This window comes from Choloepus didactylus, chromosome 15, assembly GCF_015220235.1.
Source record: "Choloepus didactylus isolate mChoDid1 chromosome 15, mChoDid1.pri, whole genome shotgun sequence".
Taxonomy (NCBI): Eukaryota; Metazoa; Chordata; class Mammalia; order Pilosa; family Megalonychidae; genus Choloepus; species Choloepus didactylus.
In genome coordinates, this window is record NC_051321.1 from 15,644,955 (window position 1) to 15,660,962 (window position 16,008).

The window sequence follows — 16,008 nt, forward strand, 5'->3', positions numbered from 1 at the left end:
GCTGAGCAGTTTCCTTCTTGGGTCTTGCGTGGTCCCCTCCTAATGATTTTTTCCCATATCGCTGGCTTAAAAGAAAACAGTACTTCACCGTTAACAGATACTCAAGTGTTGGCTGCTTGGTACAGGAGTGTGTATTAAGTTGGTGAGGACCAGAATGACCACTGCCAGATTCTCCAGGTAGCCTCAGTGTCCCTCAACTGCAAAGCCTCACAACTCTTGATGGCTGGGTCTTTGTCTCTGGGGTTCAGGATGGCCGTGTCCACACCGTCCCTTTCTCTCCATTGCTGACTGTCGCAGTCTCAGCCACTGACTCTGCCCTGCCAGAATAGCCGCCACTGAGCCAGGTGCTGGTTTTAAGCTGCATCTTGAGAGGCCCTACCCCACTGCCCAGGAGAGTCAGACACACTGGTCAGTTGCACCACTGCTGCCCCTTGTCCAGACAAGAGGACAGATGCTCGACCCTCAGCCAGTGGAGGGCACTTCTGTGCATGGGGAGGTGGGAGCCACTCAAAGGCAGAGCAGCGTGTTTCCGAGCAGTGATGCTGAACACATACACACGCAGGCACACAGCTTATTGTTGTGTTCAAACCAATTTAAAACATATTTACGGAACCAACACACTGCAAGGTTTGTTTTTTAAATAAAATTAATTTATAAAGGTTTCAAGATGTTAAAAAATGATCAATGAGACTGTTGCGTAATTGATTTTAAAACGAATTAGGTACACGGTGCAGCTTTTTCATTAACGTTTACTTTGACTTTGGCTTTTGCTGCATTTGAAGGGATCCCAGAAGAGGAATTCCTGTGATTGCCAGTTCTGGGCCTCACCTGGTATTCCACCCTTGGCTCCAAGGTTTTGGGCTGGGGTGTTGAGCCAGGGGCAGTCCTAGTTGCCTTTCGTGGCCAGTGAGAAGGGGAGGGGAGGGGTCTTCAGGAGACCCAGGGAGTTCTGTTGGTGCCACCTGAGCCTGTCTCATCTTCCTGAGTGCCCGTCACGGACAGCAGGCAGATGTCAGCGTGAGGCACCCACACTCCCAATGCCCACCCTCCTCTGGATGGGTGCAGGGCTGTCCTCAGCCTCAAGCCCACCCCCAAATCTCCCCATGACAACACCTTCCTTCCTTCCTTCCATCCACTTACCATCCACTCCCCCATCCAACCATCCTTCCTTCCATCCACTCACCCACCTACCCATCCACCCATCATTCTTTCCTTCCTTCCTTCCTTCCTCTCTCCCTCCCTCCCTCCTTTTCTTCCATTTGTGCATTCATTCATCTAATATTCACTATGTGAATATTCATCTAATATTCACTGTGTGCCAAGCACTTTGCTGGACTTTGGAAAATTCACTCCCTATTTCCCTCTTCACTTGTTTCTTTCCCAAGAGGGGACAGAGCAGGATCCCAGGGTCTCAGGAAACAGTTGGCTTCCAGCTGGTGGCCATGACTCCCAGGGAAGAGGGGGAGAAGCTCATGTTTCCTCTTTCTCCCATTAATTGTCCAGATATGGGGGGCCAAGAGGGATTGCAAAGCAAGATTGAAAATATAACTTTGGCCAAATGGCACCGACCAATAAGGGGGATCTTCAGAGATTGGACAAAGCTACTGGGGACCTTGAAATCAATTGAGAATTCTAGTCTTCTCCAGCACCTTTTAGATGAAATTTCGCAGAGGGGGAAGAGCACTCAACACAGTCTCAGGGCCTCCTTGGTTCGGATCCTCGTTCTGCCCCTTGGGATGGTAACTTCACCCCCCTCCTTAGTTTGTCTTCAGTGGTTTGGGGGTGATGGTTGTGAAAGTGTTTTCTAAAGGGCAGAGTCAGCGTGAGCTGAGGTTGTTGCTGTTGTGAGAGTGGATTGGTAGTTAAGAGCATGGTATCTGGAGTTGACTGCCTGAGTTCACACACCTGCTCTGCCGGTTACCCAATATCTCTGTGCCTCAGTTTCCTCATCCTGAAATAGGTCTAATAATCCTTATAATGTACGTATTTCATTCCATTGTTATGAGGATAAAATGGGCTAATGTAAATAAAAGTATTCAGAACAATGCCTAGAAGGTAGTGAGAACTTGATAAATATTTGCTGTTTTTATCATTAGTTGTCAATGATCATCACAAATAAGCCAAAAATGGGCAGTTCCACTAGTGCCAGTTGAAGCGCATTTGTCCATTCACTCAACAAATATAATAACTTCTGTGGGTTGTCTGTGTGTCAGGCACTACGCTGGGCACAACAGAGCCACAAAGATGAGCCTGGTGTGAATCCTGCCTTCAACTGCACAACGCGTCTGGGTGGTCCTGGGCAGAGCAGAGGGCCCTACGTGGGGACAGAAAGTGATCGAGGGCATAAGTGAATTGTGGGTCATATGCCAGGGGAGTTTGGAAGCGGGCAAGAATACTTCAATAGATGGGGTTCCTGGAGGGCTTCTTGGAGGAGGTGACCCTGGAACGCACCCACCTCTGGTCCCCAAAGCTGTACCTGCCACTGTCTCTCATGGTCTGCACTTGCAGCTGCATTCTCAGACCTCCTCCCTCCCACCCTCAGGCTCTTCCTCTAAACAGGGACTGGGAGGGCGGGTGGGACTATAGCAGATGCTTCCAGTGTCTCGTGTCACATCCCCTCAGGTGGTCTCTGATTCCAACTCTGATTCCACAGAAAGTGGTGGGCAGTTCTGGGCACGCTGGCAGAGGCCTTCCTCAAGGGCACATGGAGTGTCTCCACCATTTCTGCTTTAGAAGCGTCTCCAAAACCAGGGGAGCCCATTCAGCCCTCCTGCAGGGCACTGAGGGATTGTGGGAGAGGGAGCACTGCAGGGGCCTCCCTCAGGCAGCTCGAGCTTAGGACTCTGGCTGGAAGGCTGACTGTGGGCTTTTCGGGGGTACCAGTGGTTGAGCCCAAATTCCCTTATAGCAGCAAAAAAAAAAAAAAAAAAAAAAACTGAGCCAAAATTTTGCATTTCAGAGAAAACCACTGTTTACATCCTGGTGAATAATCTTTCACCCATTATCAATAAGCAGATATTTGAACATATATGTATATAGACTTAAATTAACTGGATTATATTATGAAGATACAATCCACATTTTCATTAAAGAATATGCATGTCCCATTCCTGACATTTTAGATCCATGCCATACTTTCTGCAGCTGCTGTAGGGCAGGGGTAAAAATTCAATCATGTAAAATGCAGTGTTCTGTTTTGTATTGTCAAAAAACATTTGCTTGTGTGCACAAGCAGACATGCACACACACACACACACACACACACACACACACATACACATGCACAGAGCCGAGCTTAACCTAATGGGAGACTATATAGAAAGAGACCAAATGTTCAGAAATCCAGCATTTCCCTGCTTAAGAAAAAAAAGTGGGACAAAGGGTGGACAAATTCTGATACGATCCTGCCCTGTCGCTTAGAACTCACCTCTACTCGTTTCACAGGCGCCACGGGTAGGGCATTTCTTTTTAACAAGGTAGTTAACCTGCAGTACAGTCTGATTAATTTTTAGTTAGTTTTTGTTTAAGCTTTAGATCAAGGTTCATATATTTGTCTATGGATAGTCAATTGCTCCACCAGCATTTGTTGAAATCCTTTCTCCATTGAACTCCTTTTGCACCTTTGTCAAAATTCAGTTGGGCGTATTTCTGGGTTCTCTATTCTCTCCCATTGATATACGTGTTTACCTCTCTGTCAATTCTTCACTGTCTTGATTACAGTGGCTGCATGGTAAGCTTCAATATTAGGTAGAGTAATTCCTTTCACTTTATTCTTCTTCTTAAGATTGTTTCACCTATTCTAAAGTCTGTGCCTTTTCATATAAATTTCAGATTAAATTTGTCTATGTCTTCAAAATCCTTGCTTTGGAGACCAATTGCATTTAAATGTATAGATTAATTTGAGGAGAACTGACATCTTAATATATCGAGTCTTCCAATCCAGGAACACAAACCTGGTGTGTCTCTCCAGCCACATCACATTGGCATGCACCCCATAGCCAGGCAAATCCCTGGTTCATGCCCAGCTTCAAGGGGGAGGGAGAAGCTGTGCTACCTGTGCTTGGACGGAGGGAAACAGGAACGCAGGTGCACAGCCCTGCCCACTGCATCATTCTCCCTGAAAAGCCATCTCTGTGCCCAGTGGTGTGCAAGGACCCCTGCCCGGGCTGTGGGTATTTACTGATTACTTCTACAGCATGACTGCACCATAACTCACCTAATGCACACAACTACCTTGCGAGATCTACTCTGTCAGTTGCCAGCAACAAAAACCAAACTCAAACTGGCTTCAGCAGGGATAGAGGAAAATTTCAGCTCATATCATTGAAAAACCTAAGAGTAAGGCTGCATCCAGCTCTTCAGGGATCTGCCTATCGATCTCAGCTCTGCTTTTGTCTATGTTGGGAAGGTCTTCTCCATATGGAAGTCTCAGCTGCTCCAAGCTTCCTTCCTTCTACGTTAAAGTCCACTGTAAAGGAGGGCTCCTTTCTAGACTGCTTTGGCTAAAACCCAGGATTTATGTTGACTGGCTCTGATTGGACCCAGTTGTGTCCAGAGGCATGCGATGCTCTGATTGGCCCCAGGCCTGGGTCACATGCGCACCTCTGGAGCTTGGAGGTTGGGATCAACTCCCACGGAGCCATGTGAACTAAGAGCCAAAGAGACTGTGCACAGAAAATCAGAAGCTATTACTGGAAGAATGGGAACTAACTGCTCAGCGGGACAAAGCAAATGTTCACCAAAAATAACTATTTTCCTGCTTTTTAAAACGAGAAAATTTATATCCAGAGAGATTAAGCAACTTCCCCTAAAACACAGAGAGTTGGGGAGAAATTTCTCACATTGCTTAACCATCGTGCTCCAAATAGTACACATGGTTCTGCAAGGAAAGCTTGGATCACCTGCTGCTGTGTATGAAAATCACCATTTCAGTCTCCATTCTTTGGATGCAAGATTCCGAGAACCAGGAAGGATGTTTGTAACTAAGTAGAGTGAGTACCCACACCACCTGCCTTGTGGGCTAAAGAAAGATCTGCATCCTTCTCCATGAATTGAGTTCAGAGCCATCCTTTCCACCACCGAGCTGCCCTTCCCCCACCCTTCTTTCTTCTTTTTTTACTCTTACAGGGTGGAATTGAAACATTGTTGTAGTAACGATTGGTTTCAAGGAAAAAATTGTAATTGCTTCTAGACTCACTCACTGGTTTCAAGAGCACTTTAACCTTTAACTTTCTCAGTACAAAGGGAGGCAAGCCATGCAGCGAATCTAACAGGACCATCATTTATCGCTGGCAGAGTTCATTAGTCAATCGTAACAGTTTAATTATTAGCATGTTAATGCATGAGTATTTAACTAGACAGAACAACAGGCTTTGGCATACAGAACAAAACTTTCTTAAATGGAGCTGAATTAATCCGCCCACTTGTTTGTGTTGTGGTGTGTTATTAAAACGAGATGATTAAAATGCAAGACACAAATGGATCCGTATATTTAGCCAACAAACCAGCATTTGGTTCATGGTTTTGAGAGCAAATTTTTGTGGTTGTCTTTTAAGCTTGACTTTTGAGTTTTAAAATCCTCTTTGTTTTATTTTGCCTGCTCCAAACCACTGGTTAAAATGACATAAGGAGGAGCCACTTGGATGCACTGATTGTGATTGGCAGCTTTAATAAAGGAAGAGGAGACACAGAGGATGAACCCTGGAAGTTGTTCCAACTGGCCCAGGAGTCTCTATGGGCAATGTGGGTCTTGATTCTGGCCACATGGAGCTCCCTGGGGAGCTTTTTAAAAATGCCCCACTCAGGCTGCATCTCCAAAGATTCTGACATTTTGTTGGCCCAGAGGGGGTTCCAGATATCAACATTTCTTTTTTTTTCTGCAACTTCCCAGGCCGTTCGAATGTGCAGTCAGGGTTGGAAAACACTGCCCTAGCATCCATATACCTAAGTGAACTCCCAAACCACATTTGTCAAAGAAGAATAAGGATTTCTATATTTACTTCACAGAATCAGTGTGCATATCAAATAAAATAGTGGATAGAAACTCTTTGTAAGTAGAACATGATGTACACATTTAAGGTGGAGGCAATATTCTTTAATTATTTGTGTTAATCATTTTGTTTTAATAAGAGGCTACAATATAAACAGCTGAGAAGGTTAATTAATAATGTCAAACCTAAACATGTATAATTAATGTCACTCAGCAAAGGCCTTCAATAGACTTAAAACATATTTTCTCTTGGGGGTAATCTTGGCCTAATTTTTCTAAACAGTTTCTACTTTGACTTAGAGGTAGGAACTGTTGGAGAGGATGGAAAGAAATAGAAAGCAAGTCTTGTATTTTTAATTTGAGGCTAAATATTCACAGCATGTCCTCATATTATGGGAGTGTCAGCCACATCCTGGCTTCTAAGGCTTGTGCAGAATATGAAGTCTCCAAGAATGGTCTCGAATTGCCTCTCTTAAGACAGACACTGAAATGGACAATGTGTAGCAAAGTAAAAATGAATAAAGCCAGTGTTTATTGAATCTTTCCTGAAGGACAGGCTTCTGATGGAAAGAATGGTAGGGGGTGGGAGATGACTGGAGGATGAACTAGCAGACAAGAAGTGGGCGACCTCCCATGGGCAGGCAAGAGCAAACTCAGAATCCCAAAGAATATTCGATTAGTTCTTTGCTTCCAATGCAAGCTCAGAGAGGCTGAGCTGATGGGATTTGGGCCTGGCCCCTAGATTCTGAAGATAAGTCATCTGTCCCTTATTCAACAGAGTCCCCCCTTGCTCATCTCTCTTGTGCCCCTTTTCTCTCTCTGAGCATTCTCTAAACCTCTTGTCCTACGACCCCCACCCTTCAGGGAATGTGAAGACACCCAGCGATGCTCTGCCTCTGAGTGGAAGACTTAAGGAAACTATTATTGGAAGGTTAGACCTGGAAAGAATAGTTCCTGTGCCTTTTTGTGCTAGAAGGGCTTCTGACTCCCTCTTAGCCCTATGCATGTAACAACTCCCTGCTGTTACTAACCACGAGGAAGGGATGGCCTTAGGAACTGAGGGGTTGGTGGGAGGGAGAGGGGAAACGCATCCTGCCATGTATTATTTATTCTGATTAATTTGAACCGTACCTCGTTGCCTTGTTTCTTACAGAATTTAACACAGCTTGTTAAATTGGAAACACTGTAACAAGATAAAGTAACTTGAATAAGAGAAATTAAGCACAGTAGAGTATAGGGATGAAGGCAAATACCACAATATCATGCCATATGATTTATAACCAAGAAAGAGATTTATAACCAAGGATCAATAAGAAAAGGACCCATCTCCTCTCCTCTCGTTCCATCTAGAGGAGGCCAGGCTGCTGAGGACACAGTGGGTTTGCATTCCAGGGGAGGGCTCGGCCCCCGCTGGTCAGCCTTCTCACCAGGTAAGCCTGGAAAAGGGCCCCTAGAGCTTGGGGACATGCAGACTGCCTAGCTTAGATGTCAACTGTTTACAGCAATTGCTGGGAAACGCTACTACCCAGCACTTGGAGACCCTGGGGTGGGGGTGGGGGACTGTGGGAAATTGTATCCTCTTCTGCTAGGGGGAGGCTGTGGTCTGTTGGGTTGATAAAACCCTCCCACTAGAGGTGAGAAATTGAAGGTGGTGGTGAGTTGGGTGGGAGGTTGGGGAGGACAGTGTCAGCCAGCTCCTGCCAGTCAATTCAAGATGAGCACACGGAGCGATTTTCAGAAAACACTGCTTGTCCTTCCACTTAAAGAGAAAGTAAGACAGAATCAAGGATGGAGTAAAAATATAAAATGGATGCCATGGAACCCTCCATATTTTTAAAGGTAGGTCTCAGATTTGGCTCGGAAATTTCCAGCAACTAATACAAAGAAAGAAACGTGATGATATATGATTCACAGCATCCATGAGGTAAAAATAAGCCTACATAAAGCTCAGTTATTCCTGATCTTAAACCAGAAGAATTTCCCCTAAAGAAAGTTCTAGGTGTAATGTAATGAACAATATCCTCAACGCCAGTAATGAATTTCATGTGTTTTTTTCTAGTGGTATTCCTCAAGAATATGTCCAATTGTGCAGACCCATCTTAAACTAAGGGTAGATATTAGAGCTGCATTGTCCAACACAGAAGCTCCTAGCAACTGTGGCTATTTACAGTTAAATTAAATAAAATTAAAAATGCAGTTCTCAGTCATACTAACCACATTTCTGGAAACTGGAAAAGCTCAATAGCCAATGGGGCTTGTAGCCATTGTGTTGGGCAGTGTAGCTATAGAAAATTTCCATCAGAAAGTTCTATTGAGTAACGTTGTCTTAGGGTTTCTCAAGGATGATGACCCACACACCCTTCAGAGTTTGTTGTAAGTGTTACACCCCTTAGCATACCTTTTGCTGATGAGTGGCTGCTATTCCAGGCTACCAGTTGAGGCCAGGATAGATGCTTAACCATCAGATGAGCTGATGTCCTCCTGTGAAATCAGGTGCCTATGAAGAGGGTCATTGCATTTCCACTTAGCTGTGAGCCGGGGAGAGCCAATGCCAGGGCCAGACTCTGCTTAGACTATGACTTGGAATCTGGGCTGACAACCAGACGACAGGCAATAGAGACCCCGCAGGCCCACCACCTGGCATGGCTACTAATTTGACTGAGACGTCTTTTGAAGCACATGGAATCAAGCCTCACATTGGTCATCATTGTATCTCAGTAATGCCCTCGTGTCCTGCCTACATTTCGGCAACAGAATTTCTTGGAGAGCTCTCCAAGGCAAACTAGTAGCAAGACATACCAATAGGTAGAGGTGGGAATTAGGCATCACATATGGTAACTTTTAATTTCCCCTTTCCCGTTTGTCAATGCTCAGCATTGTTTCCATGGTGGGAAGGATTGTTCTTTCTGTGAATCCTGACAATGCCAACAGTTATACTTCAGCATGGACCGAGTTGTGGGGCCATAATGTATTCTCCTTGATGTCATTGGCTTATTTGTTTTTGAGGTTCTGGTTCATGGAATTGGATAGCGAGTTTCCTACCCATGACCGGAGTTAACGTTTTTCATTTACTATTGTTTTCGAAGATCAAAACCTTCTTTGCCACCCTTCCAAAATGCCATCATCTCTTGACAGCTGCATTAATCGAGAAGCCAGGGCGGGTAGTTCCTCCATTGCTAACTCTGAAGTGTGGCTTTAACCTTCTGCTTGAACACATGTATGTGCTTGCCTGGGATCGCTGGCACGTCTACAGAAACTGAGGACTGCACCTGCTCAGGAAAACTGGAAAAGCTTCTCTGTTCTGAAAGAGGCTTGAAGAAACAGAAAAAGTGATGAGATCTCAGAGCTGAAAGCAATGTTTCTTCTTTCTGAATTGTAAAAATGTTTAGGACCATTTGTCTGGCAAATAGTGGAGGAAAACCATCCACCATCCCATCATCCTTATATAATGTTTTTATGTATGCTTTCATATAATATGGGAAAACAAGAGTTTTAGTGTAAAAAAAAAATCCCTGCTTTACAGGAAGTGTCTAGTCCCCACATGTGTTGGGTTTCCAGGGTTTATTTAGACCACAGAAACTATTTTTCCAACAGCAAAGTACTGAACATGCTTTTCAGGTTTCTGGGCCAGCCCACAGCATCCTTCTTAACCCAAACTGTGGCTGAGCTATGCAATTAACTCAGTCGCAGAACCTCCCTCCCAAGTGCTCCATGTGGGAACACGTTCTGCATTTTCCAGATTCCACAGACTGGAATCACCTTCCCCAACACAATTCCCAAGGAAGGAGTCTGCACCCTCCCTGCAAACCATACAATGCTGGAAGAAGGCAGCTTCCAGGGTCCAGGGTCCAAGGCCCCCATAGGGTTGGAGAAGAGCTGGAGTTCTGGCCACTGTTACGTAATGTACTATTGCCCACTCTTGGGGATCTTTAACAACTGACGATGGGGAGGATTTCAAGTTGTGCTCATGATCCTTAACAGCTAATATTTTCAGTTTCAGGACAGCATCCTATCCCATGAATTGTCTGCCTTGGAGTGTGTATGTTTGACTCATACATATGCATTAAAGTGTAGAAAAGTGGTCAGACCAACAGCTTTTAGATGCTTCTATACTTCACCCCCACATTAACTGCCATTCATTTTCAGATTTCAACTTAAAACATCTTTTCCTTAGAGAGTGTTTCCAGAATATTCCACACACCACTCACTAAAACTAGGTTAAAGTTCCTCCATTGTGAGTTCCTCCTCTTCTCATCCACAGCATTCCCCACATCTATAATTATTTACTCAATGTCAGTCTTCCCTAGTAGAGTGTAAGAACCATTGAAACAGGGATAGTTTCTAGAGAGTTCGTCACTCTATCTTCAAGGCCTGGAAAAATAGCTGGCTACTGGCACGCACTCAATAGATATTCTTCAATAAACAGAAACTATCTTAGCCCCCAACTCTGAGCAAAGCTGGATCCCCCTCTATAAGGAAGTGCAGATGGAGAAAACAAACTGGAGGCAGGGAAAGTGCAGGTATGCAAAAAGAGAGGCCAACTGATGAATTGAGAAAATGCTTTCCTGAGAAACTGGTACTGCAAGAAGCAGGAGAAAATTTTAGAAATTGTTTAATTTGTACTCTGAACACCATTATCAAGAGCAGATGATAAATTAAAAAGAATAATCTGAGATCAGGAAATTCTGCAAAATGATGAAAAGCACAATTGCTGAATTGATGGCAACAAATAGCTGCTTGAATACTTCAAAATTTTAAATCAGTGAAATATAAAATAAAGTCAAGAAATTTTCCCAGAATAAAGAAATGAATATTTTTAAATGGAAGAAAAAATTTAATGAGAAAAGATTCAATAGATTCAATTATCATTTATTAGGAATATCAATGGAGCCAGCCAAAAAGATGGAAGAGACAATAATCTAAGAAGTAACAGAAGAAAACTTTATAAAACTAAAGAAAAATTAAGTCTTCAGATTCAAAGAGCTTCCTGAGGAGCAGGCAATTGTGATTTTTTTTTTTCATTTTTATTGAGATTGTTCAGATACCATACAATTATCCAAAGATCCAAAGTGTACAATCACTTGCCCTTGGGTACCCTCATGCAGTTGTGCATCCATCACCACACTTAATTTTTGTCCAATTTTTAGAAACTTTTCATTACTCCAGATAAGAAATAAAGTGAAAGATGAAAAAAGAAAAAAAGAAAAGGAAACTCTAATCCTCCCCTATCCCTAACCAGCCCCCCTCAATTGTTGACTTGTAGTGTTGGTATAGTACATTTGTTACAGTTTATGAAAAAATGTTGAAATACTACTAACTGTAATATACAGTTTGCAATAGGTATATATTTCTTCCCTATATGCCCCTCTATTATTAACTTCTAATTGTATTACATACATTTGTTCTGGTTCATGGAAGCAATTTCTAGTATTTGTACAGTTGATCATGGACATTGCCCACCATAGGATTCAGTTTTATACATTCCCATCTTTTGACCTCCAACTTTCCTTCTGGTGACATATATGACTCTGATCCCCTTTCCACTTCATTCACACACCATTCAGTGCTGTTAGTTATTCTCACATCTTGCTACCAACACCCCTGTTCATTTCCAAACATTTAAGTTCATCCTAATTGAACATTCTGCTCATACTAAGCAACCACTCCTCGTCCTATATCTTGGTACCTTATATTTCATGTCTATGAGTTTACATATTATAATTAGTTCCTATCAGTGAGACCCTGCAATAATTGTCCTTATGTGTCTGGCTTATTTCACTCAGTATATTGCCCTCGAGGTTTTGTCATCAACCCATTTTTTTTTTTTTTAATATGGTTTTGTTCACTCACCATACATTCCACCCCAAGTAAATAATCGATGGTTCTCTGCATGGTCATACATTTATGTGTTCACCACCTTCACCACTATCTATATAAGGGCATCTACATTTCTTCCACAAGGCAGGAGGGAGAGTCATAGAAGGTAGAGAGGCAAAAGAAAGAGGAAAAAAAAATGACAGCTAGGAAGCAGCAAAAGGAAAAATAACCCTAAATCAAAGTAGAATAAAGAATCAGACAACACCACCAATGTCAAGCGTCCAACATGCCTCCCCCATCCCCCCCCATCTGCATTTACCTTGGTATATCACCTTTGTTACATTAAAGGAAGCATACTACAATGATTCTATTAGTTACAGTCTCTAGTTTATGCTGATTACATCCCTCCCCCAATGCCTCCCCATTTTTAACACCTTGCAAGGTTGACATTTGCTTGTTCTCCCTCGTAAAAGAACATATTTGTACATTTTATCACAGTTGTTGAATACTCTAGATTTCACCAAGTTACACAGTCCCAGTCTTTATCTTTCTCCTTTCTTGTGGTGTCTCACATGCTCCCCACCTTCCTCTCTCAACCATATTCATAGTTATCTTTGTTCAGTGTACTTACATTGTTGTGCTACCATCTTCCAAAATTGCGTTCCAAACCACGCACTCCTGTCTTCTATCACCCTGTAGTGCTCCCTTTAGTATTTCCTGTAGGGCAGGTGTCTTGTTCACAAAGTCTCTCATTGTCTGTTTGTCAGAAAATATTTTGAGCTCTCCCTCATATCTGAAGGACAGCTTTGCTGGATATAGGATTCTTGGTTGGCGGTTTTCCTCTTTCAGTATCTTAAATATATCACACCACTTCCTTCTTGCCTCCATGGTTTCTGCTGAGAGATCCGCACATAGTCTTATTAAGCTTCCTTTGTATGTAATGGATTGCTTTTCTCTTGCTGCTTTCAGGATTCTCTCTTTGTCTTTGACATTTGATAATATGATTATTAAGTGTCTTGGCGTAGGCCTATTCAGATCTCTTCTGTTTGGACTATGCTGTGCTTCTTGGATCTGTAATTTTATGTCTTTCATAAGAGATGGGAAATTTTCATTAATTATTTCCTCTTTTATTGCTTCTGCCCCTTTTCCCTTCTCTTCTCCTTCTGGGACACCAATGATATGTACATTATTGTACTTTGTTTCATCCTTGAGTTCCCGGAGACATTGCTCATATTTTTTCATTCTTTTCTCCATCTGCTCCTTTGCGTGTAGGCTTTCAGGTGTTTTGTTCTCCAGTTCCTGAGTGCTTTCTTCTGCCTCTTGAGATCTGCTGTTGTATGTTTCCATTGTGTCTGTCATCTCTTGTGTTGTGCCTTTCATTTCCATAGATTCTACTAGTTGTTTTTTTGAACTTTTGATTTCTGCCATATATATGCCCAGTGATTCCTTTACAGCCTCAATCTCTTTTGCAACATCTTCTCTAAACTTTTTGAATTGATTTAGCATTAGTTGTTTAAATTCCTGTATCTCAGTTGAAGTGTACGTTTGTTCCTTTGACTGGGCCATAGCTTTGTTTTTCTTAGTGTAGGTTGTAATTTTCTGTTGTCTAGGCATGGTTTCCTTGGTTATCCAAATCAGGTTTTCCCAGACCAGAACAGGCTCAGGTCCCAGAGGGAAGAAATATTCAGTATCCGGTTTCCCTGGGTGTGTCTTAGAAAATTGCTCCACCCTGTGATGCCTCAGGTCACTGTGCTTTTCTGCCCAGCAGGTGACACCTGTTAGCCTATAATTCTTGACTGGTGTGAGGAGGTATGGCCATGTTCCCCCAGGCTCTGGGGTCTGGTTCTGAATGGAAAGGGGCCCACCCCTTTCCTCCTAGAGAAGACAGACCCCTCAGGTGGAGGTCATTAGCATTTCAATGGTCTCGCTCTCTGCTTGTGCTGTCTCCACCCTTCCCCGAATCAAAGCCCTGGAAACTGAAAATGACTGGGGCTTTCTCCACTGAGCCAGAAAAGAAACAGCTAGTCCCTTTCAGACCCAGTCCAAGGCGACCCTCTGGCTCTCCAAGGTCAGTCGTCACCCAAAGCCTCTGTCTGTTTTTTGGGGATTCGTACCTGTAGTGAGCAGTTCACACTCGCTACTTAAAACCCCAGTTGGAGCTCAGCTGAGCTATATTCGCTTGCTGGGAGAAAGCTTCTCTCTGGCACCACGAGGCTTTGCAGCTCGGGCTATGGGGGAGGGGGGTCTCGCGACTTGGATCTGCAGGTTTTACTTACAGATTTTATGCTGTGTTCTCGGGAATTCCTCCCAATTCAGGTTGGTGTATGATGAGTGGATGGTCTCGTTTGTCCCCCTGCAGTTATTCTGGATTATTTACTAGTTGTTTCTGGTTTTTTGTAGTTGTTCCAGGGGGACTACTTAGCTTCCACTCCTCTCTATGCCACCATCTTTGACCATCAATCGTGATTATTTTTTAACTTTTAGGTAAGGGAAAATCCTACAATCCTACTTAAGAAAAGATAAAGCTGTCTGACCTCATTTTTCACTTAAACACAAAAGCAAAAAGATAATATAGCACTAGCTCTAGAGGAAAAGAAAGTAAAAATTAATATACAAGATTAAAACTACAGAAATCATGTGTGTCTACAGCTCAAAGAATTTTCAAAAAGAAAACACCCGTGTTATCAGCATCCAGTTTAAAAAACAGAAAGTAATCACCAGCCTAGAATTCTTCCTTGTTCCCCTTCTAATCGCTACACTATCCCGACTGCTAACAGCATAGATTAGCTTTGCCTATTTTTAAATTTTCTATAGATGGAATCGTGTATTGTGTACGCTTTTGCATCTGGCTTCTTTTGTTGAACATTATATTGTCGCATGTAGTTGTGGTTTGTTCACCTTCCTTCCTATATAATGTTCTATTTCATGAATTTATCCATCCAGCTGGTGGTCATTTCATTAATGGGCATTGGCTTCAAATAATAATTTATATATGTGTTTTGGTGAACTTATCTATGTATTTATGCTGGGTATATACCTAAGAGGGAAACTTCTGTACCTACTATAAAATTCTGTTTAAATTTAACAGATGCTGCCAAAAAATCTCGTAAAGTGGTTGTACCAATTCACATCCTGTCATCAGTATGTGAGGTTTCCAGTTGCCCCACTTCCTTCCAACAATGCTATGTCTCTTTTTTAATTTTAGGCATTCTGGCAGGTGTGGAGTGGTATCACTTTTGTATTTCATCAAGATTGCCTTGAATCACCACATAAATTTTAGAATTAGCTTGTTGACTTCCAAAAAAATAAAAAATAAAGTTTGTTAGAATTTCTTTGGGATGCCATCAAATTTAGAGTTGAAACTAGGGATAACTCACTTCTTTACGGTATAGAGTCTTCCAATACATGAACAAAGTATAGTCTTCATTTACTTAGGCATTCTCTAATATATTTCAATAATTAGATGCAGTTTTCGGAATAGGGGTCCTGACACCTTTTGTTAGGTTCATTTCTAGATATATGATGTTTTTGAATGTGGTTTTAGCACAAGGATAGACAAATAGACCAATGAAGGTTCTATTATATTCTGGAATGTTGGAAATGTTTTCTATCTTGATCTGGGTGTTGTTTACACAGGTGTATAAAATTGTCAAAACTCATCAGACTGTATCCTTAATTAGTGCACTTTATTCACTTTCTGTATGTTGGTTTCACCACAAAAAAATCAGCATGAAAAAAGAAAAATATGTAAAAGATATGGGAAGATAGCAATTAGAAGAAATACAGTACTAATCAAAATGGAAATTAAAATAAGGTATAACTTTTTTGCCTGTCAAATTGGCAAAGCTTTCCTCTTTTTTATGATATTATCAATATAAGAATTGTAAAGGTGTAGTTGGTATATAACTGGTAGAAGCAGAAGCTAGTACAACCTCACTGCAGAACAAGCTGACAAAATGCTTAAGTACATGCATATCCGTTGACCTAGTAATTCCACTTCCAGAAATTTATTTTACAGGATCTGTCATGGACGTAGCATAGATTTAACTACTAGAATGCTTGCTGCAAAACTGATCTTGATAATAAAATACTGACATATGTCTAATAACAGGGAATTAATAAAATGAACTACGATATATAAAATCAGCTGCTAAAAATAGTAATGGAGAAGAAAAGCTAATGATATGGGGAAGTATTTTCAA

General features: G+C 42.2%; 1 protein-coding gene across 1 annotated transcript in view; it reads left to right on the forward strand.

Moving 5' to 3' along the window:
• LOC119509838 (transmembrane protease serine 13-like) overlaps positions 1-16,008 on the forward strand; it is a 139,740-nt gene that overhangs the window by 92,643 nt on the left and 31,089 nt on the right. The window lies entirely within an intron of this gene.